At 39.2% G+C, this 25,913-nt stretch overlaps 1 long non-coding RNA gene across 1 annotated transcript; it reads left to right on the forward strand.

Annotated features, from left to right (window-relative positions):
* The first annotated feature begins 23,992 nt into the window (after nt 1–23,992).
* On the forward strand, nt 23,993–25,269 carry LOC129034761 (uncharacterized). The gene is made up of 3 exons (XR_008501999.1): nt 23,993–24,120; nt 24,646–24,777; nt 25,032–25,269. It is a non-coding gene; the product is annotated as an uncharacterized LOC129034761 (long non-coding RNA).
* The last annotated feature ends 644 nt before the right edge of the window (nt 25,270–25,913 follow it).

Here is a 25,913-nt window from a genome sequence, read left to right on the forward strand (position 1 = left end):
TTCCTACTTAGGTAGTGAAATTAATTGTTGCTTCGGTGTTTATAATACTCCTATGAGAAAATTCTGTTTCATTAGTTTACATTTAAATTCTCATCTTTATAAGCATTTTAAAAAATGTTATCATCTGCCTGGGATAGAGATAGGCAGTTGATTCTTATATTCAATTTAATTGCATTTTGTTGTCTTATTGCGATGTAAATTACATGATATTATAATGCATCTAAATATCTGGGAATTAAATATTCATTAGCGTCTGTAAATCAGTATAAACCTGTATCTGAGTATTTTGTATCTTGAAAATACACCTCAGAGTAATACCAAATATGGCACTGAATCTAATGGAACAATAGAAAAAAATACAAGATAAATATAATGTAAAGTATGTATCGTATTTGTATAATTGAGTATTCAAAGCGTTTTATTATGAACATTTCCAGAGTCAAGTTCTAAAATGTTCATTATCACTGAATATGTTGATTGCAGAATTGAATTACATAATTAATAAAATATGATAAATTTCACAAAATCATATAAAAGTTTTCTTAGTCTTTTCTAGGAACTAAATGTGTTAATGGTTTCATGCATCTAATAAGATTTTGTTTAATAAATTGAAGAAAATTTTTGTGTTATTGGTCAATTTTTTCATACCTTTTACTTTTTCAGTCATTAATTTTTATTTAATTATCACTGAGTCATAGAAACAATTAACAAATATTAAAATAAGTATGTTTTTCATGATGCCTCTTTATTCTCACTCTTGATTACTTCTCAAGACTCTCAGGAGAGCAGCAGGGAAAGGGGGAGGTAAATGAAGCCAGAATCTCACCACACCTTCCCTCCTGTTGAGTACTGGACAACAGTACTTGTGTGCCTTGTTATAGTAGTCAGTTACAATTTAGTACTTGAAATTAATGACTAATTGTGCCTAATATATTTGCCTGGAGATTTTAGTTGATGAAAATTGCTTTGAGTTCCAAAATATTTTCAGGGATCACTTAACATTAGGTAACTGGGAAAAGATTCAGAAATTGTCCCTGTGGTTAAAAAAAATACAAAACCCACCTTTATTTTCCCTAATCTATTTTTAACTTTATATAGCCTAAAACACTAATAGGTAAATATACCTTTCTGAACATAAATAATAATATAGAATATTCGTTAAAAATGTAACCATGTGAGGTATAAACTAAAAGACATTTTGAAAAAAATATGAATCTTGTAGGAGCATTGAGATATTTTGGTTTTGGATCACTCGTTTTTTAAAAATCTAATTCGATTTGATATACATTTATGGAACAATGTATTCATCCATGGCATTATGTTAAGTGCTGACAAGATAAAGACGATGTAGTCTTTCCCCTCAATAAGAACTTAAAGATACTTCTCTCAAGTTATGAAATTAACCTCACTGAAAAAAAAATGTGATGAAAAGTTTACTTCAGACAAGGGATTTTGAGGGTTTGCACTACTTCTCCTTGAGCATAAACTAATGGGTGTTCCTTGAGTGATCCATATTCTTTGGCCAGAAATTTACATTTGAGCTGTGAGACATATTTAGCCTAAGTTATAAGAAATAGCTTAATCTTTCTGACAAATCAAGAGCAAATATTTGAGTAATTTTTTTGCCTGAAATACGATAGGTGAAAAAGACACTCATCTATAAGTTTTCAATTATTAGATAAATTTAGCTGAAATGGGCTTCCAAAATTTTCTCTGTTAGAGATAGAGGAAATGGAACAGCCACAAGGAAGCAACTTCAAGTATGATAAAATCACTTATATGTTGAAAACCGTTTTTCAAATCCTCACTGTGGATCAGTGATAATATGGTAAACTTGTTTATTAGTAAGCTCCCTCTACACTGCAAAATCATAAAATGTAAAATTATAAATAAAACAATACAGAATGTGATCTTGCTATGTTTATAGTAGGAAGTTCAAAATTAATAAAACAAAGTAGCTGTATTAAGGACATAATAGTAATGAAATATGTATAAACTACACTAAAAAGATAACCAGATAGGAATGGCTCCTTCAAATGTGAGAAAGTCCATATTTGGACATCCAAGTATAAGAGCTGTGGGTTTCAGTCTGTAACTGGATTTTCATTCAAGCAATGATAACCCTTCCCTGGCATCCAGTTCATGACTGAATGGTAATTAGATACCCCAAGTTTAAAATGTTTTTTTTTTAAGAGATGGAGTCTTGCTCTGTCACCCCAGGCCGATTCTCTCTCCTCAGCCTCCTAAGTAGCTAAGAACAGGCATGCACCACCACAACTGGCTAAATTGTATAAAAATTTTTGCAGAGATATGGTCTTGCTGTGTTGCCCAGGCTGGTCTTGAAATCCTGCCCTAAATCAATCCTCCCACCTCGGCCTCCCGAAGTGCTGGGATTATAGGCATGAGCCATTACACCTGGCCTTCTTTTGTTCTTTAGTCTTCAATGATTTCTGAATAGCCTGCTTAGATCCTCTCTAGCCAACACATGCACACAGACCCCAAATTTATGTACCGTAAAAAATGCCAACCCCCAAATCAATGACCTAAATTAAAATCCTTGCTATGCCCTTAGCCAGCTCTATGAAGATAAACAAATAGAATCAGCCACTCTTGGCATTCCCTATCTGTAAAATAAGTTTGCTGAAAAAGTGTATCTAAAACGGTAGTCTTAGCCCTGGGCTGGGGTGCATATGGCTCTGTGTATTTCCTCGTCTGCAGTGGGGCCAAAGGTGTTCATATAGCTATTCTGGTGATGCTGATGGGAAAATTTACAACAAAAGACTTTTGAGATGGATATAAACATAAACATAAATGTAAGTTAAAAAGTTTTGGTTATCATATATGTATATAAATTTTTCTAACCAACTATGAGTAACTATCATTACTTATAATATGGTAATTACTAATGTTTTTATATCTAGAAATCATATATATATGTAATTATATAACATATAATATGCACATTATAAATTGTTACTATAAGAAGATATATAAATATGGTTGTATATAATAGAGTTACTACATATAAATATATATCTTGTATGTAATAGAGTTACTATATGTAAAATATATGTTTACTATAAAAATAAGCAAACAGATAGCTCAATATATAGTTATTCTTAAAACTCAACAACTTTGGGCCGGGCACGGTGGCTCATGCCTGTAATCCCAGCACTTTGGGAGGCCAAGGCGGATGGATTACGAGGTCAGGAGTTCGAGACTAGCCTGGCCAACATGGTGAAACCCCATGTCTACTAAAAATACAAAAAATTACCCAGATGTGGTGGCATGTGCCTGTAGTCTCATCTACTCAGGAAGCTGAGCCAGAAGAATGACTTGAACTCGGGAGGCGGAGGCTGCAGTGAGCTGAGATCGCGCCACTGCACTCTCGCCTGGGAAACAGAGTGAGACTTTGAAAAAAACAAAAAAAAAACAAACAAAAAACTTCAACAACTTTGGAGAAACAAATTATTTTTTGAAATTTTGCTTTCAGAAAATCTCTTATTTGTTTTAAACTAGCTTAATTTTTTGTTTCTGAACAAGAATTTTACCATGTGGGTGCTGCCCATTTCCAGCAGTGATTCTCTACGAGTGGATTAAAATAGCCAGCCCTTTGTATACAGAATTATACTCCATGGTTTTTCATGTGCTAATGTGCTTAGTAACAATGTAATGAGGATCAACTACAAGCCACATACTGTGTAATGTCAATGACATGAGGCTAAATAAGACAACATTCCTGCACTTGAGCCACTCATCACTAGGCCCTTCTGGCCGTGCCATCATGGGATAAAATCACTTACAAACTTGAAATCCATACCTGTTTATTATAAATGGATTATAATTCAAATTAAAACAAAATAAGAAATTTCACCATTATTTTTATAGTTAACTTTGTTTCATTTAAACCCAAACAATTCTCAGTTAACAGAAATCATATTAATAACTCAAGCAATTCCTTTGAACACTTAGGGACCCTGCTAGACTGTGGGGATAAAACCAGCTATGTTCATAAGTCACCTCTTTGAAGAAAAAAAATGTTCTTATATGTGGTGTTTGCAAATTTTGTGGTATAAATACGCCTACTGCAGTTGATTTCAAATAACCAAAATGTAATCACCAGCTCACAAAATCCTCAAATATTTAATGATCATGTCTCACAAGCTTGTATTAGCCAGCTTTAGCAGACCACTAGATAAATCATAAATATGTTATCTGGTAGTCTTCATATCTTAGTAGGGAGAAACAGGAAGACAACTAACAGGATCATCATTTTAGTAAAAGTTCTACGGGAACCCAAGAGGAAGGAATGCTAAAGGTCAGGGAAGGCTTTAGAGAGAAGGGGATATTTGAATTGTGTCTTGAGGGATGAGTAGGACCTCCCCAGGGTGACAAAGGTTCTCCAGGTCGAGGTGGTATAGAAACACGAGGATGGGATGTCTTGACAGAAGAGGCAATGTATGTAGAGAAAAGTGTATAGAGCATAGTATGTTTACATTTTGGAATAATATGAGATGACCAGAGAGATGGGAGGGGCCAGGAGAGAAGAGGTACATACAGTAAGAATTGGGGATCTGAGGCAGAGCGGCTATGAAGGCACTTGTGTGTCATATTTAAGGAGTTAAAGGGGCTTTGGTAACTTCCCCAATTGAGTAGGGCAGTGCCATGCTGGGCTGTTCTTTTAGGAAGAACACTCTAGAAGCAGTATAGAGGATACTTTGGAGGTGAGAAGAGGGGTGGCAGGATGACTTAGGAGGCAGCTGCAGTGCACTATGAAAAAATAAATGAAAGCTTGACCTGAAATGTTAAGTTTGAGGTGCTTGTGAAGATCCTTTATTATTTAAAACAAATCTGCCCACCCTAAAGAACAACCAATGGGGAAATATGGTTTTAATGATAACAATAATGATGTTTAAGTACATAAGCATATTCTCCTCAATCTGTTTTCCCTTTTCATTATGGGACTTTGTTGTCAGCAGACAAATCTTATTGCCTTCCCTTTCTTGGTGTAATTAAGATAGTAAATTGTGTGGAATATTCCTTTATTGTCGTATCTCTATATTATCTTGCTTCAATCAACTGAAAATGTATTTGACTCTAGATGTAGTAACAAATCAGATGAGAAGATAAGAACAAAAGGGCATATTTGATTCACATGCACATTCTGACTAGTCCAGCATTCATCAAATTACATATTTTATGGAAATTCAATGATCTTCCCAAATGCGTAAATAAAGTGTTAATCTTACTTTAAGGGGCAGGCCATGTTTTGTACAAAAAACAAAAACTGCTCTTTCAAAGCTAATTCAGTGCACAAAAAATCTGTGTACTGTTCTTATCACACATTTATCTCCCCATCCACATCTTTACCCCCAGTTTAGAACTAACACTTGAGTATTTCCAATGTAGTGAAAATTATTTATGCTCTGTTTGAAATCTACAGTGTCCAGCCCAGTGGTGATGTCAGCACACATAGGTTTTAAACTGATGGGTCTTAGCTGGCTTCTAGTTCTTCGTGGTGGTTGTAGTAAAGGTTCCATGCAGAAGTTTTAAACTTCAGGCACTTGGAATCTTATTTCCTTGTGGCATCCTGCCAAACCCCAACAGAGCCACTGTTTCTTTAGGACATATTAGCAAAAATATTAGTGGGGGCAGAATCTGAACACCACTCATGTATATGCCTGCTTGTAAAGCTTCTTTTCTGCTAAGGATAAAAACATTCATTTTTTATTATCAGAGGAGATAAAGACAAACTTTTATTTGAAGGACAAATTTTAAACCTGTGTGAAAACTATTTTAAGGGCATGTTTATATTAGAGCAATTAAATTAACGAAGTAGTATATTATGATGCAGTTACAAGCTGGTGATTTTCAGGAAAAATTGGTTCCCTACTGCCCTTTTTGGGTAAACTTAACATTAAAAAAATTTTTTTTGGTACTGCTATTAGATAGGTAAAGCCCTGTGAAAGCCCCCTTCCTGCAAACTGGAGGGTCCACCTCAGAAATTCCCTTCACATGTGCCCCCTGGGCCTCCAGGCCTTTGAGTTAGCGACGCTCAGGAATAGAGAAGTGCAGAGACGTATGCATCGCACAATGCTGGACTGGATTCAGCTTTTCTTTTTTCTTTTTTTTTTTTGAGACTGATTATTTCTCTGTCACCCAGGCTTGAGTGCAGTGCAATGGTGCAATCTCTACTCACTGCAACCTCCACCTCCGGGGTTCAAGCAATTCTCCTGCCTCAGCCTCCTGAGTAGCTGGGACTACAGGCACCTGCCACCACACCTGGCTAATGTTTGTACTTTTAATAGAGATGAGGTTTTGCCATCTTGGTCAGGCTGGTCTCGAACTCCTGATCTCAGGTGATCCACCCACTTCGGCCTCCCAAAGTACTGGGATTACAGGCATGAGGCACTGCGCCTACCCTGGATTCAAATCTTAACTCTTCTAATTATTAGTTCTGTAACCTCTCAGAGATTCATGTCTTCATTAATCACATGAGAATAATATTGTTCAGTTTATATAGGTTTTGAGAAAACTTCCTAATCACCAGTGAAAAATGTTTGTCATTTAGTGAATACTCAAAATGTTACTTTACTTAGCAAGTATAATTACTAATAAACTCCAGATTGAACGGAAATAATTTAGTTAAACTTTCTTGATATTTTCAAGTAGCTCACTTCTTATTTTGTCTTCGCAACCACAACTTCCTTGCCCTTTCTCTTTTTGTGTCCCTTATTCTATTCTTTTACAAAGTTATAGCAGTTAAAGCATGGAGATTCATTCTGGAGAAGAATCAGTTTTGTGCATTCTCCTATGTTCTCTGCTTGTAATGGAACCGTCTCCAAACTGCATGCAACATTGCAAATGCACAGTGATGCTATATATGTGATTTCATGGGATAATATGATAGCCAAATTTTTCAGAGCACCAGGAGGAAGAGAAAATAGTTAACCTATGGTAAACCCTGTCAAGATAAACTAATCTTCAAGTGACAAAATTAATATATAAGCAAATGTTAGAAATAAGCAATTCAAGGACTGATTGAGAAGCTAATGGTCATTTTCTATGTATCTTGAAAAGCATTACAAACTAGTATGATATTCTTTCTTCTTGCTCACAAGTGGAAACTTCTCCTACTGTTCCTAGGCTGCCAATTTTTTTTCTTTTTTCCTTCGCGAACCAGAGTCCATTCTGCACTCTCTCTCCCTGAGGGACATGTGCCTTTCCAAACTAATATCTCTCACTTTTTCCCTTAGGTTATTTTCTTGTCCTGTCTTATTTCTCCTGGTGCCTTAGGGGATCCTTTCAACACACCTCATAAGGGCCAGGGAGTCCAAGAACAATACTCACTTTTATTTCCATACACTCCATCCTTCATCCAAACAGTCAGTTCTAAAATATGTTGAACTTCAGGTTTACCAGTGCTGCTGGCAGGGATAGGGGAGAAGGAAGATTTGCCAGGGAGATTTCAGAAGCACACAGAGCAAGAGGGCAGGGAGCAAGAGAGCACCATGTCTCGGCTTCTCACCTCCCTGTGTACGTTAAACATCATGATGCCAGTTTCTTCAGCTCTGGCTGGTGACAGTACTGGTTCAACCGTCCCATGCTTTCCCCATTCTTTCCCTTGTTTGTCATCATTGTTAACCTTGACTTTGGGCAGAGAAGACTTCACTATACAAAAGCTCTTTATAAAGGAAATTGATACAATGAAAGAAGAGTTTTATTTTTTTTAAGCAACGTTGTGGAACCAAAGAAGGTCTAGTTTTGTCTCCCTTCCACCTTTTCCGTTCTCATTCTTATTCTCATCTCTCTCAGGCACCAGAGACCCATCAGACTCCTCCCTTGCTGCCTCCCTCACAGGGACATGAAGTTTTTCTTGTGCCTGTTCCCACAGCACTTCATGTTTCTCTACTGAGAAACATGTCTAGGACAAAGTGCTTGCCTTACACATATCGTACCCTCAAGATTGGTCAAATCTAATGGTGCTTTTCCCACATACTAGACATAAATCATTTGAGGGTACGGATTGAATCTTCTCATCTGTCCATAACTTTCAGCACTGAGCATACTGCCCTGAGCATGGAAAATGCCCTATAAATTTTAGTTGAGTTAAATTGACGAAGACTGCCATTTTTTGCTTTGGCAGATAAGGATAATGAAAAGTCCAAATCCATCATGTCAATCTCTTCATTAAAGTTCCCATTTCCTTAACTAATTCCAATTAAGGCATTAAGGCAAGTATAGTGGTAAAAATCCAGTCTTTGGAGCCAGAAGAAAAAGGTGTAAATTTCAGTATTCAGTAGAGGCTTAGGTCTCCACATCTGTGAAATAAGGTAAGGCCGTCTTCATGGAAATGCTGTGCAGAATGGAAGGGTTTCATGTACTAACGTGTATCCCCCTCCCAGGAGGGTTTATATGTAGAAGAGGAACTGGAAACAGCCCAGTACATTCACAATAGAGGAATAATTCAAAGGGTGAGGTCTCATTCCAGAAACTCAGCTGGATCCCTGTCTCCCACATTTAAACACTTGATTTTCCTCTCAATTATTTTTTCTTACGTAACTTGAGTTATTAATTACAAAAAGCATGCAGTACATAATTTGTTGGGATATTTTCTACCAAGTGGGCCTAAAACCAGACTTAATTGAAAATGATCCAATATTCATTTTCCATGAAATTTTTCTGAGATAAAGCAAGAGAGCAAAGAAAGAAAGATGAAATCATAGAAAATAAGGCAAATCTACATTGCTCCCTACCCTACTTACTTTTTATATAACTCCAAGGTTATGAGCAATATAATGCTGAGGACCTGCAAATGAACAGTTTGGGGTGGGTGTTCGCTCTATGTGTAACTCCAACAGGGAACATCTAACATCTTTCTCAAATACTTAGGTGAATTTAAACAATCATGCCCAAGGGTTGACTAAAGCTATTTTATTGTAAAGAATTATTTAAGCAGCTCTTATTCCCACTCGGTGAAGTCAAGACATTCTAAAACATAATCTTGCAAGCCAGGTTGAGTCATTCTGCCAAGGGGGCTACTGACAGGATATATTCTTGAAACACTCCTTTACCAACCCTATAGGAATGCTGTGCACCCTTTTTGATTATCACAAATTTGTGTTTAAAATCTTGATATTTATGTACTATGTACTTTGAATACATGAGCATGATACTTTAAATTTGCTAAAGTATTTGAAAAAGATGTTACAGGTATTCACAGTTAGAGTTAAACATAGAGTAAACACACACTCCAAATTGTCCATTAACAGCTCTCAGTATTTTATTGTTCTTTGGTATTCTTGTATATAATATGATATATACGAACAGGTTAAATACATTGGTTCTTTGCTTTGTAAGTAACTCATTACAAATGATTTGAGAAAATTAAGGTAGACTTTTACATTTAAAGCATCCTTAAGAGATTTTTAAAGTAAATTGACCCAGAAGGTCCTTTAAATGGAAACAGTTGGGATTCTAAAGTGAATTGACCCAGAAGGTCCTTCATATGGAGACAGTGGATTCTAATGCAGACAGTGGAAAGAATGTCAAGGGAGCTGTGATCAAATACTATATTTTGGCTGTTGGTAATTTACTGAACAGTTGACTTTTGGTAATTTACGCCAAAGGTGCTTTGATGTATAAGTAATCTATTTTCCTTTCGCTTGCAGTTCAAGTACTTTGGGAAACACATTCACTATTTCAGGCCATTCAGGCAGCTTATTGCTGCAATACCTCAGGGAACAGTTTATTCTTTAAGAAAATTTGGTGGAGTGTTTTTGTATTTTTGTTTTCTAAGGACCTCTGTACGTATAATCTAAAATTTTAGTATCTATTTTTCTAGAATAAAAGATACCATGCACCAAAGCCACGAGTTCAAATACTCTTGTCACCCTAAGAGCTCTTGAAATTGCACCTGGCGGAAAGCATTTCCCAGCTAACTGGAAATAAGGAAGAGTTCCCTTTCCCTTACCCTGTTTGTTCCTGAAATGCTCATGAAGCTTCATTTCTACCTTCAGAAAACAATTGCAAGACTGCTTGTACTTTCCTTAGCTGTTGAAGTTCCTGTGTCTAAGGATGTAAACATTTGTTTTCAGACAATATTTCTTTTAATTATATATCTTAGAAGAGCAGATAGCCTACCTAGCATATTTAACTCAATCCCTTCAGAGGTCCCCAGTGAGAATTTATACACCTGAGCCCTAAATGGAAGTTTGGAGCCATTCAGTGTTTCTGAAGGGCAGGCAGGTGGATATCAAGTCCACATCTTTGTAGGCATTACTTTTAATTACTTTAAAAGTAAACACACTTCCCGTTTGAGTTGTTTCTTCAATTAATGAGATAACAGGGCAGTGTTCCTAGGACACTGGCTGCTCCTCAGTGATAGCAAGTAAACTGCACAAGCTACATCTGTAATTGGTTTTCTGATCCAGCCTCAGCAAACACACGAGTGAAGTTCATGGACGGGATAAACGGATTTAGTTACCTTCACAAGCTACCTTCAAAGAGCAGTCTAATTTTGTTCCTTATAGCAGCTTCCCTACCCCCAGCCCATTAGAGCTTCTTGATTTATGATACAGTAGTTGTAGCTTTCCCAGTCAAGACAGGATTTTCTCCTGTCAGAAAATGTGGCTCCCTAGGACACTGCCCTGGGAGAGTAAGTGAGATTCTAATAGTTCCAGATTATCACTAAAGGCAGGGTCAAGGAAATAATTTTTATTTTCTTTCTATTAACTGCACATAGCAATGAAAATTCTCAATTAATAGGTTAATTTATATGATTTATAGTTCAATATACAGAATATTAATCATGAGACATTAAAAGAAATGCTTCCTGTTAATATCACTTTTCTATAGTATCTAAGTCGCTTTATAAGCTACATGATTTGCTACAATTAGGCAGGCATGTTACTTATGAAGGTCAACATAATATTGGAAGGGCCCAAGGGCCATTTGTTTTTACTAATGCCGTACACTTTTCACTTAATCAATATCTAGAATTTGCTTCCTTGGTCTTACAAAGTCAAATTCATTTACAATGGAATCTGTTGCTATTTTTCTGAGTATTTTGTGTATCAGAGCCTCCTTGTAAGTGGTTTGCTATCAATAAATAATCAAACAATGACAAGCTGGAGGTCATTACCCTTGAAAAACTTCATTGGTTTAGAAATTCAATTCAAATTTTGTGCCTTATTGTTATCAATACAATTTATGGCTAAATAGCAGTAACATTACATGTGGGATGTCTGCTTGAACTAAGCACGGAATCTTTTCCTAAGATCTTGGGATCTAAAAGGGGAAACCAACAAGAAGCCAGACCATTTGCAACACAATGTGGCCAGCGGTGCAATCCATGTATGAACATGCGTCCTGATAGTGCCCCAGCGGCTGGGAGTATCTCTTTGAATGACCTTTAGGCCAGCACCTTCTAGATGCTTGGTCATTTTACTGGGAATTCCTTAAGTTTAGTCACTGGTTACATGCATAATTGGAAAAGAGTTTTTATGGATGACTTTAGGAGCCATAGCAGAGAATTAGCTCCTGAAGTCATTCTTGACTCTTCTTCAATCAGAAAAGCACCATGATGAAGTAACAGTCTCTATGACGAAGCCACCTAGAACAAGCAGATCTTGAAAAGGAGTGAGTCTAGAAAATGAAGTTAGCTTTTGGCCTCTGTGGAGACGGGAGGTGCTGGAGCAACCCTTCACTCGCACCCCAGTTATGCGCGTTTCCATTTCTAGGTGCAAGAACGGCCCTGCAGCATGTAAATAAAGTCTACGTAGAAGATATTTTAATTTATAAATTTTTAATCTAAAAAATGTATGTTATTTTCCATTACAAGTTGTAGGGTGGGATATTTAATCCCACATATTTTACTCTATTGTGTATCAGAAAAACCGAGAAGGTAATGCCCTAGATTTAATTCAGATGACTTAACATTAGAAGTTCCTATCCCGTGAGTTCTGTTCTTTGCATGAGAGAGCCAGTACACACACACCTGTTAATAGCAGCAATATTCACAATAGGCAAGAAGTGGAAGCAACACAAATGTTGATTGATAGAGGAATGGAGCAACAACATGTGAGATATATTTACAAGGGAATATTACTCAGCCCTGACATCATAGAAAATCCTGTCCCATGCTGCAGCATGAGTGTACCTTGAGAACATTATGCTGAGTGAAATAAGCCAGTCACAAATTGACAAATACTGTAAATTTCACTTATGTAAACTATCTAAAATAGCCAAATTCATAGAAACAGAAAGTAGAACACTGGTTACCAGGGGCTAGGGGAGGAGGAAAAGATTGTTGTTTAATAGGTACAGAGCATCAGATTTACTAGATGAAAAGGTTCTGGAGATCTGTTTCACAACAATGTGAATACAGTTGACACTACTAAACTATATACTTAAAAATAGTTCAGATAGTAAATTGTGTTACGTGCTTTTTCAACAAAAAGAGATAGTCTACTGTTTTTACATTTTAAAACATTACTATGTCAGAAATCTTGACTATTGAAATCCACTATATATATAGATATAGGCTGGAAGAAATATACTACCAAGTAAGCAGTGCATGGCACACATTTCTGTCACGCAATTTTAACAGATGACATGCAGAAAAGGCAGTGAAAATAGACCAAATATAATGATTTAATCCTGACCTGGAAAATGATTTAGATGAACCCATAAGATTCCCTCTCTCTCACTTATCTGATAACAAAATTGAAATACCCTTAAAAAGGAAATATAAGCTCACCATTGCATATAACAGATCTGTTGTTTGGAAAATCAGATCTCATAATTGTATTTGGGGAGGGAAGAAGGGAGGGAGGGAGGGAAAGAAGGAAGGAAGGAAAGGAGAGAGGAAGAGAAGGAAGGAAAGGAGGGAGGAAGACAAGGAAGGAAGGAAGGAAAGAAAGGAGGGAGGAAGGAAGGAAGGAAGGGATGGAGGGGGAAGGGAGGGAAGGAAGGAAGGAAGGAGAGAAAATAAAGAGAGGAGGGGTAGAGAATAGAGGGCAGAAAGAAGGAAAAAAGGTAGGAAATGAAGCCTGGATGCAAAACCTAATTCTTAAAGAAAGCTTTATGACATTCTCATTATTCCTACAGAACCTGCCATTGGAAAGACACATATTGCAAATGACGTGGAACTTACAAAGAAGGAAACAAACTTTCTGAGATCTAAAGTGTAGTTCTAGAGGCCCACGTATTTCATTCTCTACAAATGAAAACCAGACTGTTTTTATTCATTCCGAATTTTTCCCTAGAGATTTATTTGGCTCCAGAGGAGACCTACACTATATGCTTAAAATGATTGGTATTAATGTTGACTTTCAGACAGGCAAAGCGTTTGAGATGTAACAGGGAAGGACTGGCATGCTTCACACACTGTAGGCATTATTATATTTGCTATCATACTTGTGTGTGATATGTTTATTGCAAAATGCAGATTACCAAGTGAAATCTGGGCAAGTGTTTCAAGGCAATCTTGAGCATATGCTTACGGTACCAGTTAAAACATTTTAGACTGAGAATGAGAAGGACTTATAAGAGCTACTCCGCTGGGTGCAGTGGCTCACGCCTGTAATCCCAGCATTTTGGGAGGCCGAGACAGGCGGATCACAAGGTCAGGAGTTCGAGACCATCCTGGCTAACATGGTGAAACCCCATCTCTACTAAAAATACAAAAAAAAAAAATTAGCTGGCCGTGGTGGTGGGCGCCTGTAGTCCCAGCTACTCAGGAGGCTGAGGCAGGAGAATGGCGTGAACCCGGGAGACGGAGCTTGCAGTGAGCCAAGATCGCGCCACCGCACTCCAGCCTGGGCACAGAGCGAGACTCCATCTCAAAACAAAAAAAAAAAAAAAAAAAAAAAGAGAGAGAGCTACTCCAAGAATAGTGACTGTGAATATCAGAAGGACATATTTAGGCACGTTTCATTCTACCAGTGACCAAGAAGTGATTATCCTTTACATGGTCATTTCACTGAGAAAGACAACAAAGAAAATGGCTGAGAAAAAAGATGGTTGATAATAAATAGAATGGAATGTTGGCACCTACAGAAAACAAATCTAGAATTGGAAGGCTATGAATGTGCACATTTTTAGATTGAGGTGAATAAGACTGTGGGGAAAGCAAATGCCTTTCTTGAGTTTGTGAGTTTGAATATCTTTGGCTCTCTGTACTCTATTGTCTTTCAATCTATTAAAGAAAACAGTTTCATTATACTTTCTCCTTTTAAAACCAAGAATAGTTGTTCTTTTCTTTCCTGATGGAAGAAATCTGTCAAATGATAGTTTGGATGTGTTTGCTGTTTTGATATAAAGATTCGTCATGACTAGATGACAAAACAGAGCAGCAATTTCACATTCTCCTATGAAAGACTTAAGCAGTTGTTTTCTGTTGCCAAAAACACCGATACAGACTTAAAAGCAGATCATAACTTTTGTAGTTACGGGCTTTAATAATGGAAGGAGTGTGGCTATATCTGAGGAAAATATATTTTTTATCTTATCTTTATGATACAGGTTAACTCTTTTAGTGAACTTTGCCTGAATTATTATGCTTTTAACTTGATTGCACTGTATTTGAAGATATAATTTGTATTTCAAATAGCACTCAGCAAATGTACGTTAAACATTCAGTTCTGGCCTGGGGTGATGTCTCACACCTGCAATCCCAGCACTTTGGGAGGCCAAAGTGGGCGGATCATGAGGTCAAGAGATCAAGACCAGCCTGGTGAACATGGTGAAACCCCCGTCTCTACTAATAATACAAAAATTAGTTGGGCGTGGTGGCAGGCACCTGTAGTCCCAGCTACTTGGGAGGCTGAGGCAGGAGAATCGCTTGAACCCAGCAGGCGGAGGTTGCAGTGAGCTGAGATCACACCATTGCACTCCAGCCTGGGCGACAGAGTGAGACTCCATCTCAAAAACACAAAAACAAAAACAAAAAACAAACAAACAAACATTCAGTTCTATAATATTTGTTGAAAGCTAACACTATAGGGAAGGATGTTTTGTTTTTGAAATTTTCTTTCTCTCACTTTCTATTTTTTAATTGCCAGGAAATTACCTGGCTGACAGAACACTTTCTAGTGTTTTTTCTTAGAATTACAGAAATTACAGAATTGAATTATTTCCGTTCAATACAAGCTAATGTAAATCTTGACTCCACTCAGGAAGTAAGTAGCAGTGTTCTAGGTATTTACGCTTCATCATGCTATCTGGAGAGTAACTCATACCTGTCCTGAACAGAAAAAAAAATAGTGGTAATACAAATAAGATGTTGTATACCACTTTTAACTTTTCACAGTTTTTTCTTGTGTGACTTTTAATTCTCACAACAGTGGTGTCAAGTTGGGCGTACAGTGAAAATCAATGTTTAAATGCTTGAGCTTGCACACATATGTAGTCACTAGGGAAGCCAGGATTTTGTATTTAAATGGGAATACGGACTCAGCTAAGGCTCAGGAAAAAACAAAGGAAAGCTGATATACACCAGGCTCACACACACACTGACACCCAGGCACACACACACACAGACGCCCAGGCCCGCACACACGCTCACACCCAGGCCTACACACACGCTGACGCCTGGGCGCACACACACTGACGCCCGGGTGCACACACACACTGACGCCCAGGCAAACACACACTGACGCCCAGGCAAACACACACACTGACGCCCAGGCACACACAAACACTGACGCCCAGGCACACACACTGACGCCCAGGCGCGCACACACACTGATGCCCAGGCGCGCACACACACATTGACGCCCAGGCCCACACAAACCCTGACGCCCAGGTGCACACACACGCTGACGCCCTGGTGCACACACACACACACACTGACGCCCAGGCAAACACACACTGACACCCAGGCGCACACACACACTGACGCCCATGAGCACACACACACTGACGCCTATGCGCACACACACACACGCCCTTGTGCACACACACACACTGATACCCAGGCACACACACACTGACACTCAGGCACACACACACACTAACGCCCAGGCACACACACACACACTGACACCCAGGCAAACACACTGACGCCCAGGCACACACACACACTGATGCCCAAGCGCGCACACACACACTGATGCCTATGCGTGCACACACACATAGACGCCCATGTGCACACACACACACTGATACCCAGGCACACACACACCCAGGCACACACACACACTGACACCCAGGCACACACACACACTGACGCCCAGGCAAACACACTGACGCCCAGGCACACACACACACTGACGCCGAGGCGTGCACACACTGATACCCAGGCGCACACACACACTGACACACAGGTGCACACACACTGACGCCCAGGCACACACACACACTGACGCCCAGGCACACACACACACTGACACCCAGGCGTGCACACACTGATACTCAGGTGCACACACACACTGACACACAGGTGCACACACACTGACGCCCAGGCGCGTACACACACTGACGCCCAGGCTCACACACACTGACGCCCATGGGCACACACACACTGACGCCCAGGCAAACACACACTGACACCCAGGAGCGCACACACACTGATGCCCAGGCGCACCCATACACTGACGCCCAGGCACACAAACGCCCAAGAGATTTCGCATGTAATTTGCAATCTGGCTGTGTCTGTTCTCAGTTTGGAGTTTGCATATATCCACACTTATGTTTGTAATCCCATGATAGACTTTATCTTTTTCCCATTACTCTTCTCAATTCTTTACCCTTCTTGGATGCATACCCTTTGCCATTTGACTAGTGACAGAGCAGACTTGCCTGCTTTGGTGCGGCTGGGCATGGCCATGTGTTTGGCTCAGCACATGGTCAGTGGATGGGTGTTAGTCACAGTGTGCCAGCTCTGAGCATCAGCCCTGGGAGGCATTGCAAGCCACAAAGCTCTCCCTATTCCTCTGGTCTTGGGTAGCCTGCTGGTCCAAGGAGAATGAAAGACAAGTGGAGCATAACTACATCTAATATGAAGCTTGGAGCCAGCCTGGCTGACTCAGTCCAGGTCAGCTGGCTCCCAGATGACCCCAGACACATGGACAGAGTGCCAAGTGTGGTTTTAAGATGCTAAGTTGTGGGCTGTTTGTTTCCTGGCAGTATTGTTACACTAGCTAATATCCTATGTATTATGTACTATCAGCAGCCATGAAATATGTTCTAATTCATACGTGATTGTGAATCCTCATGCAAAAAAGCCTTTTTCTTTTCTATTCTTAGGGTATAGTAAAGTAGCCTCTTAGATCCAAATAAAGTGAGCTCAATAATATTCATTGTTACATAACAAATAGCCACACTAAGACTGTGCCATCATAGTTTAATCACACTATACTGATCATCAGGATTCTTCTTTATAAAACAGAGAAGATAATACCTTTCCTTTCCACCCTTTGGAATTCATTTGTTCATTTACTAGCTTATTCACTTAATAGCTGTTGAGAGCCTCCTATTTTCCTAGAATATACCATGGAATAAGATAAAGCCCTTGATGACACAGGCTTCTAATCAATTAGGTGATATAGAAAAAGGAATGGCTACTTTTCAATACAATGAACACGATAATGAAGCTAAGTTCTTGGTAGTGTAGGCAGACAGTGGAGAATATTTTAGGCAGGGAAAGCAATATTTGAGTTAAGCCTTAGAGGATTGGAGGCGAGGAGGACATACAAACTTATATTCTCATAAGCTTAATAAGTACAATCAGAAAAAAAATAACTTGACACTAGACAATTTGTCTAAACAATTTTAACCAGATAATCAAGGTTAATTTAACTAATAGTGAGACAAATGAACGTCTTCTACCTCCTGATCTGAAGCACTGAGGACACAGTATTACTTATGCAATGCTTTTTGCTAAAAATGCATAACCTGAATCTAATCGTGAGGAAGTAGCTGACAAATCTGAATTGACAGACATTCTACAAAATAACTGGCCTGTACCCTTTAAAAATGTCAGTGTCATAGAAGACAAAGGAGCACGGTGGAACCGTTCCGCATTAGAGGAGACTTAAACAGCACGATATCTTAATGAGTTTGCTACATACGACGTTATTGGGACAACTGGCAAAATATAAATAAAATCTATAGGGTGTATAATAGTATTATATAAATGTTGATTTTCTAATTTTGATATTTGTACTATGGTTAAGAAAAAGAATATTACTGTTTTGAAATAAACACTGAAGTATTTAGGAGTAAAGGGGAAAAATCTGTGTGTGTGTATCAGAAAAACCAACACTTCTTCTTCCCTTGCACAGTCAACACAACAGAATGTTCTGTGACCAAAGTGTGGTGGATTTCTCCAAGTCAACAACTCATTGTCCAGCAGACACCAACTGGGTGTCCTGCAAGTTATCTTGATCCTGACACTCACCGGAGTCAGTGCAGAACCCACAGGGGAAGAGCCCAGTCTTGTAAGATGCCCTCACTTCAGCCGCCCATAGCAAGTCCCAGGTGGCGACCTTGTGACCTGTGCTTCTGACTGCCCAGCTATCCACAGGGTTTTCTGGACCCTCTCCTCAGGTTTCACAGTTTGTGAGAACAGCTCATAGAACTCAGGAAAATATTTAACTTACATTTACCTACTTATTACGAAGAATACAGACGAACAGCCAGACGGAAGAGATGCTCAGGACAAGACGTGGGAAGGGGCAGAGCTTCCATGTGTCTCTGGGTGCAGCAACCTCCAGGCATCTCCGCGTGTTCAGCAATCCAGAAGCTGAATCCCAACCCCACAGTGCAGGGCTTTTTATTAAGGCTTCATCACGTAGGAGTGATGGGTCATCAACTCCATCTCCAGTCCCTCTCCCCGCTTCCTGGAGGATGGGTGATGGGGCTTAAAGTTCTAAGCTTCTAATTCTGGCTTGTTCTTTCTAGGGGCCAGTGCACCCCACCCCTAGGAACTCCCCCAAGATTTGTTGCATTCAAATAAAAGTGCTCCTGTTACTCAGGAAATTGCAAGGGATGAGAAACTCTGCATCAGAAACCTGGGTCAAAGAACAATGATTAGAAAACAAAATGCACGTATCACCCCCATGGTTCAAAAAAATCACAAGGGTTTTAGGGTCTCTGTGCCAGAAAACAGAGGACAGAGACCAAATATTTATTTTGTATTGTATCACAACATCACTGTGTGTGTGTGCAGATGGACAAAGAGGAAGAAGAAGTGTGGATAGAGCAAATGTGGCAAAATGTAAATATTTGAGGAATCTGGGTAAACGACATGTGTGGGAATTTCTTGTACAATTCTTGCAACTTTTATGTGATTCTGAAATTATGTCAAAATAAAAATTAAAGTAAAACAAGACAAAAAGGATGGGAAAAAGGGTTGATCCAGGGGTAAAATGATGACAGAATTAAAGGTACCAGAAATAGTATGTATCAAGTCGTGGGTACATGCCCAAACTTGACATGGAAAAATAAAGACTAACGGCCCTCTCTTTTCTGCATTTAGATGCAGCATTTTACTGTAGGATTAGAATACTAACTTTTCTACATGAGAATAAAACTCACAAAATCAGAATGGGCTCTGAAGGTTGTACCAATGTCAATTTCCTGGTTTTTATATTGTGCCATAATTACATAAGCTGTTACCATCGGGGGATGCTGGGTGAAGGGTACACAGGGCCTCCTGGACATTTCTTTGCAACTTCCTGTGAATCTATAATTACTTGAAAATGAAGGTTTGGGTTTTTTAAAAATACTTTTCTAACTCCCCCACACAAAGGAAAACTTATTTTGTTAACCTCATATTGATGTGAATAATTCTATGTACTGAGATTTTTACCTCTAAACAGGACTAAGATTTTTCACATTTATGTTAGTAAAAAAAAATTAGTAAATTTTAAATTTAGTATAAAATTTCCAAGACCCATTTATTTAATATTCCATTTTAGGATGGCAGAGATTCTCTCCTTGACTGAACTCCAGCCAGCCTCCTCTGAGCTCTCTTCTCCAGTAGGGCCCGACCTTGGCCTATCAAGACTTGAGCAAACACTAGCATAGTTTCCCACAGCTGAAGGCTGCAACCCTCAGGTGACCCCAGTCCCCCCCATAAGTGCCTGCCTGAGCAAACTCAAGGCTGCCAAAAGAATTTACTGTTTGTTCCAGCCAACACCTGAAGCTGGAGCCCCTGCTTCCCAGCCTCTGTGTGAGGGTAGGAGCCTAACGTTAACTCATGTCCGGCTTTGGCAAAGAGTACATTTTATTTTTATTTGCTCTGTCACTAGGGCATCCACATTAGCCATAGTGCTGCAGGATTTCACATTTCAGAAAATCTCAAGCAAAATGTAATCATAGCTCCTGTGAATTGTGCATCTGCTGTGACCCAGACATTGTGCTTTCCTTTATTCCCACCCATTCCTCATCACAGCCCTGCAAAAAGAAAACAACAGCAACACCGCGCACAGGGCAAACGACTTGGTGATAGGGCTAGTACACGGCGGCGGAGACTGCAGACCCAGCGTGGCACATCACAGGATGTATCACTCTGCTCAGCTCCTCAGGCTGGCCTGCACCAGCGCTTTGTGTGCTACCAACTGTCATAATTATTGAGCTAAGGAGCTCAATAATTGTCAATGGAGAAAATTCCAAGGCTGATCATATTAGAGCTTTACTTAATTTTTGATGCTTGATTGCTGATAGCTTTGAAGCCTGTCCTCTCCCTCCTCCTCTTTGCTCACATCTGGGCAAGGTGATGAGAATGTCTGGGCTGCTGTCTTTTGGCACCCACAGGAAGGCTCTGCCCCACCAGGGAACCCTCACCCCAGCCCCACCTTCAAGCCACCACCCCAGTCTCCTTTCCTGGCTCATTCAAGACATTTTTGGACCTGCCTGGGAATTGCTCCCTGATCTCCCCAAAAGCTCTCATTATGTGAGAAATAAAGCTTTTCCTGTTCTCTTGGTGTATGTGTGGAATCACTAGTCTCGGCCTCTCAATCAGATTTTGTGTGGGGGGTCTCTCGTACTTCTTCAGAGTGGCCACAAAAGGATGAACCACTGAAATGTTTAAATGTAAAGAAATCTGTATTTTCAATTCAGTTTATCTTCAGGCCATAGAATATAACTTGTCTCTCATATGGAGCTTAAAGTTAGCATTTAGTTGACATAAATGCTCCAAAATTCACGGTACACGTTGATGCTAATACATCCCACACCATCCAGTAACTAGGCACATTTCGACTTTCATTCTCAAAGATGCAAAGATTTTTGGTTTGTAAAAGCAGCTTGGAAAGTTCTTTCTGTGAAAATAGCACATTTACAAAAACACATTTGGTGTGCATTTCTTCTGATGGGAATATATATTTCTTTAGGGAGCTTAGAATTGCTTATGAAAACAATATAAAACCTGTCCGTATTCTATTATGGCCCTATTTATACCTTCATTCCTAATAAATATTTTGCATTCATTACTGACTTTTGACTTTGAGTGTAATATAAAGAAAACATAAAAGCATGAAATGGTGGTTACAATTTTCAGTTTTAAAAAGTCATCTTAATGTTTCTTTGGAAAAACATGTCTCCTCATGAAAAGAAATAGTCAACAAGTTCATATTTTTTAGAAAAAGTTAAAAGCACATACTGCCAGAAAAACTAAATTCTCTCAAATTATATTAAGCAAAGACAAATAAACTTTTATACATTCCTTGCTTTAGCATTCCCACAAATGCATACTTGCAGTTTTAAAGACAAATGATCAGAGAGCACAAGAAAGTTAGTAGAAAGTAAAATTTTATACAGAAATGTAGCTGCACATTTCAGTATTAACAGAAGTCCTGTAATAGAATTACCATGCCATATTTCAATATTAATACCAATAAAAAGAAATGCCAGTTTTCAGAAGCAGTATAACAGCCCTCTGCTGTAATTGGGCCCCCCTTAGTGGGAGACAGTTTTGACTCCCTGTTCTTCATACACATAAAGCGGTAAATATGGCCACTTCCCTGTTCAAACCCAGAATGGAAAAGCCCCTGGTAAGAAAGTCTCGCTTAGCATGAATTTTTAAATTATTATCCTCCAGCTATACTTTTCAGCCCCATTCACAGTACCTATATCAAACAAGCTAAACAGATTCAATTTCTCTCCTCCAAGAATTTGTTCAGGCCATACTCAAATGTATAGGCTTTAAGTGGGGTGGGTCAGCAAGAGAACAGCCACTCAACATGGGTAAATCTTGTTTATGAGGGTGGAAAGTTTTAATGCTTTACTTGATTCATTGCTAGACAACCTTTCCATCCAAGAGGCCACTATTTTTACAGGTAGCTGCAAAGTATATCAAATATAAAAGAAACAGAAATAATATAAAGAAAATAGGAAGCTATAAATAATTTCCATGTACTTATTTAAAATGTTATTAAGTAGTCATCATTAATTTCTTAGATGTTTGAGAGCAAACCGTGCATAAGGTGCCTGAGCGTTAGAAACTAGCAGTACAGAAGAGGAGATAGAAATCTGAAAGCAAAAAAATAAAAATAAATAAAAGAAATCTGAATGCACGCCGGCAACAGGGTGTGATGAGTTCAATTACAGAATTCTCTACCAGATACGGTAGAACTCGTTAGCTTTGCCTTAACTACTTATGGTCACCAAAGCAGACATTTGAGTCGGACATAGAAGAAAAGGGGTCAGGGAGGACAGGCAGAGGGTAAGAAAAAGGGGTGGGACACTTTTTAGGAGTAAATGGCCTGTCCAAAGCACAGAAATATGGAAGAGCTTGACAGATTCTAGACAGTGTAATGAGAACAAACTGTTGGCAAGAGGACTGCGAGATGAGACTGCGGGGCTGATGGAATCCATATACAGAGACTGGTGATGGAGGTCCCTGGAAGGCCAATCTTCTGTCTAAGCAATGGGGAAGGGTATCAGTCAGGTTTTTTTTTGTTTTTGTTTTTTTTCAGAGTCTTGCTCATCGCCCAGGCTGGAGTGCAATAGTAGCATCTCGGCTCACTGCAATCTCTGCCTCCCAGGTTTAAGTGATTCTCCTGCCTCAGCCTCCCAAGTAGCTGGGACTACAGGCGCGCCACCACACCCAGCTAATTTTTGTAGTTTTAGTAGAGATGGGGTTTCACCATGTTGGCCAGGATGGTCTCGATCTCCTGACCTTGTGATCCGCCCGCCTTGGCCTCCCAAAGTGCTGGGATTACAGGTATGAGCCACCGCACCTGGCCCAGTCAGGGTTTTCTACAAGAATCACAAACAATTCCAGTCATTTTAAGTGGAAAGACATGTAACACACAAAGTAAAATATTTTCAGGATCTGTAGAAGGTCTAAGGAGTAGGTCTGAGATTAGCCTCTTGGAATTGCATTACACTTCAAACAACACAGACTGGAGTAATAGAGCTATTCTCTCTGAGGCCACCACACTGGAACTATGCTGGAAATAAGGGGTTAAAACTGGCATCTCTGCCACCACCGCCTCTCAATATTCAGGAGCCTATGTAACAGACGCTGGCTGGCTGCTGGAGGAACATCATGTTTCCATGGACTTTCTTATAAACAGCACCCTCCAAAACTTTCACAGAGATGGAATCTGCTCACTCCTGCATTCCAAATATCTCATGAGTTCATCAACACAGAATTCTAGCATCAAAAGAATCTGGGAAGTATAACTGAACTTTCCAATCTTCCCAAAGAGAGAAAAGATGCAAGGGAGACTGGGTGAACCAACACAAATACAGCAGAATTACCATTAAGGATGCTATGCAAAAAACTGTATATTTGAAATCTTCTAATATTTCTTATCTGTCAATATAGAAATATGGATGTCATAGAAAAGGCATAAATTAGAATAGAAGTTTTGCATATATATTTCTAACCTGAGCACTTATTTATAATATGGGACTCGGTTTCTAGGACAAGGAAGAAAAGAGAAATTGCTCTTTTATTTAATTGGGAAAGTCTATGAAAGGCAGGAGATTCTGAGACCTCTTCATAAAGGAAAAGGAAGCTTCTCTGCAAACAAAGAATAATGATTCACTTCAGCTCTAGAGAAACGTATGAAGGAAGGGAGGAAAAGAGCTGAAATTCAGAATAAGAGTGTGATTCCAATACCTGAAGAGGCAAAAGAGCAGGAGGAAACTGGACAATCTACGGTGGGTGAACTCCACAGTATGCAGAAGCTGGTGTTCTTGCCCGTGAAGGTGAGGTTATTTAAAGTAGTTCATCAGGTGAAGACACAGGGTATCTCCCAGGTCCACGGGAACTGGGGTGTGGAAATAGTGTCAACACTGTTTATTGAAATAATGTGTCAACTGGAGGGGAATGGTCAGCCTGGAAAAGCAGAAGTAAAGTTGGTGGGAGTTCAGCACCACCTGAGCAGAAGTGAACCCAGAGGCCTCCCTAGAGCAGAATTCTTTTGGTGCAGCAGTATTGTTGCAATGAGCTTACCCAACACCACCTTGATGACATTCACACTCATCACTTTTCTTCTCTTGCTATAAAAAGCTAATACACAGTCAGTGACACAGTGTTTGACTTTTCAGGTACCTGAACATCAGGAAGCACAGGTTGTGGGTGGGGTGAGAAGGAGACAAGTCCTATTGTACATATGCATGTTTGTATTATCTTGTATACATACCTTTTCATGATGCCAGTGCCAAAAGATCTTTCATCTACAGCTACATAATGTTCAAGTGTACAGAAAAGGAAGCTGAGATTGAAATACTGGAGTGTGATGAATGAACCCCAGAGACCAATGTCCCAAACATAGCCCAGTCTGCATCTCCCACATGAAGGAACCCAAGCAATGGGTAGAACTATTGTGATACTCCTTAAATCATAGTTAGGTAAGTTATTCCACCACCTGTTACCTAAGTAGCATTTACCCATGCCTTTCATAGGAGAGTCTGCCAACTATCTATTGGAACAGAAAGCGAGGCAGGTGGAGGGATCTTATTTGTCAGTGTTAGATTCCTTGTGCAATGACAAAAACACATCTATACGTGAAGAAAGCTATTTTATCCCAAATACTCCATGCAACTTTGTTTTCCTTTTGTCTTATTAGTCACGTTTCCATATAACCTCACTTAAGTGGCATGAGATGGATGGGTTTCCACAAGGATCAGCTGGAGGAGTTTCACATCCATCTGGCAAAGCTGCATGAAGATAAGCCTCGTGTTTTCCAGGGAACTGCATTGCTCTACAGAGGCAATGCCAAATTGTTCAATTGCTTTATGAATATTTCCTCCCATTAACCTCTCTCTGAAAATTTGCTGATACACGTTAAGTGTCTCTTAACCAAAATGCTTGGAACCGGGAGTGTTTTGAATTTTTTCAGATTTTGGAATATTTGCATAGACATAATGAGACCTTTTAGGGATGGGACCCAAGTCTAAACGCAAAATTCATTAGTGTTTCATATGTATCCTATACACATAGCCTGAAAGTAATTTTATAAAATATTTTAAATAATTTTGTGCATAAAACAAAGTTTTGACTGTATGTTGACTGTGATCCATCACGTGAAATCAGGTGTGGAATTGTCCACTTGTGTTACCATGTTGGTGCTCAAAAATTTCATATCTTGGAGCACTTCACATTTCAGATTTTTGGATTAGGAATGCTAAACCTATATTGCCCTGTGTCATGGGTCCCTAACACAATCCATTTACTCTTTACTTATTTATTTATTTATTTTAAAAAATGTTTACTGAATTCATACTGTGAGCAAGTCATTGTTTGGTACAAAAGACCAAATTTGGTAAAACAAACAAACAAACAAAAAAAAAAAACATGCTCTTATGGCTAAGAAAAATAAGGGAGGAATAAAATGGATCTTAGATGCAGAGGATGATGAATGACAAATGTCACAATGAATATATAGAAGGTACTGTCACTTCACCTAGGGAAACTGAGAAAGCTTCCTTAGCTTTGGAGCCACGAAGGA

Source organism: Pongo pygmaeus, chromosome 3, assembly GCF_028885625.2.
Source record: "Pongo pygmaeus isolate AG05252 chromosome 3, NHGRI_mPonPyg2-v2.0_pri, whole genome shotgun sequence".
NCBI classification, from domain to species: domain Eukaryota; kingdom Metazoa; phylum Chordata; class Mammalia; order Primates; family Hominidae; genus Pongo; species Pongo pygmaeus.